This window comes from Peromyscus eremicus, chromosome 2 (genome assembly GCF_949786415.1).
Source record: "Peromyscus eremicus chromosome 2, PerEre_H2_v1, whole genome shotgun sequence".
Classification (NCBI taxonomy): Eukaryota; Metazoa; Chordata; class Mammalia; order Rodentia; family Cricetidae; genus Peromyscus; species Peromyscus eremicus.
Window position 1 is genome coordinate 145,299,246 of NC_081417.1, and position 1,668 is coordinate 145,300,913.

Sequence of the window (1,668 nt, forward strand, 5' to 3'; positions counted from 1 at the left end):
CCAGCGGGTGCCCTCAGCCACTGGGGGAACCTTCAGAGACTCCTCCTCTTTCCCTCTGGCTGAGTAGTCACCTCCCGCCACAGAGCTTAGCTCCTCCTCTGCCTCCTCTTTGTAATTGTGGGTATCTTCAAGTGTGGATTGGAAAAACAAAAGGGAAAAATGAATAGTAGAAGGAAAGTCATCACCTCCAACATTATTTAATGAGTGACTCTTTGGGGTTCTTTGAGGTTTTTTTCTGGACCAGATGATTGGCAGTCAGGAGGTCTGTGTGTAGTAACAATTGTGCTGTGACCTTGAGCAGCTCACCGAGTTTCTCAGGAGCTTGACTTACTCAGTGATATGCATGTGTGTACAGAGGTGAGGCCAGGGGAGATTGCAGGGAGCGTTGGCAGCAGCCACCCCTAAGGTCTCTTCTTGCCCAGGCTTGCTCTGACCTGCACCCTCATCCTCCCAGAGGAGGAATCAGAAAAATGTCAAAACAAACCACGTGGGCCCAGGACCCTGCCCGTATAGTTGGTTTGGGCTGTAAGGAATAGGAATCTAAATTTTGTTGCTTTAAACAGGGTGGGTTATGGGTTAGGACACCCCCCCACACACACACACACACACACCATAGCCAAGATAGCTCTCTCTTGCCTTGGCGTGCCTATCTGTAAAGCTGGTCCTGATACCTCCTTTCTCAGAGCGTTAGATGAAGCAATGTGTGGGTTGTACTCACTACAGCAGTTACTGCTGGATGGACACATGGTAGGTGCAGTGTCAGTATGTTGTAGCTAGAGTTTTCCTGCCTAGCCCACAGTCAGGACAAATCTCTCTCACCCGCCAGTCCCACAGCCGCTCAGACCCGACCAAGTAAACACAGAGACTTATATTGCTTACAAACTGTATGGCCGTGCCAGGCTTCTTGCTAACTGTTCTTATATCTTAAATTAATCCATTTCTATAAATCTATACCTTGCCACATGGCTCGTGGCTTACTGGCATCTTCACATGCTGTTTCTCATCATGGCGGCTGGCAGTGTCTCTCTGACTCAGCTTTCCACTTCCCAGCTTTATTCTCCTCCTTGTCCCGCCTACACTTCCTGCCTAGCCAATGGCCAATCAGTGTTTTATTTATTGACTAATCAGCAACACACTTGACATACAGACCATCCCACAGCAGTATGTGCTAATCCTGAGGCAGGGTCTCTTAGCTCATGATGTAGCTGAGTGATGCCCTGAGTTCCTAACCCTGCGTCCACCACCTTCCCAATGCTGGGGTTACAGGTGTTATCATGACTGTGTTATACAGGGCTAGGGATTGACCCAGGGCTTCTTGAATGCCAGGCAAGCACTCTGGGTACTGAGGATTCGCTCATCACTACCATCTCCTCACCCCACCAAAGAAAATGAAGACTGTGGTCCCTAGGGCTGGGAATGGAGCACTTGCTAGCATGTGCAAGGCCCTGGGTTCGATCCCACCACCACAAAAACTACAACCAAAAAGCCGGCCTGTAAACGTTGGCAAATAGCAAGCGTAAATGATGCATGTGGTTTATTGAGTAGCTGGCAGGAAGGCCGGGGTGATAAGGATGTCAGGAAGTGGGCAGGGTTAGCACATGACCTAGAGAAGCCCCAGGCAGAGAAGAGACCAGCAAGAGGCTGTTCTGTGCTCTCCTTCCAGCCCTC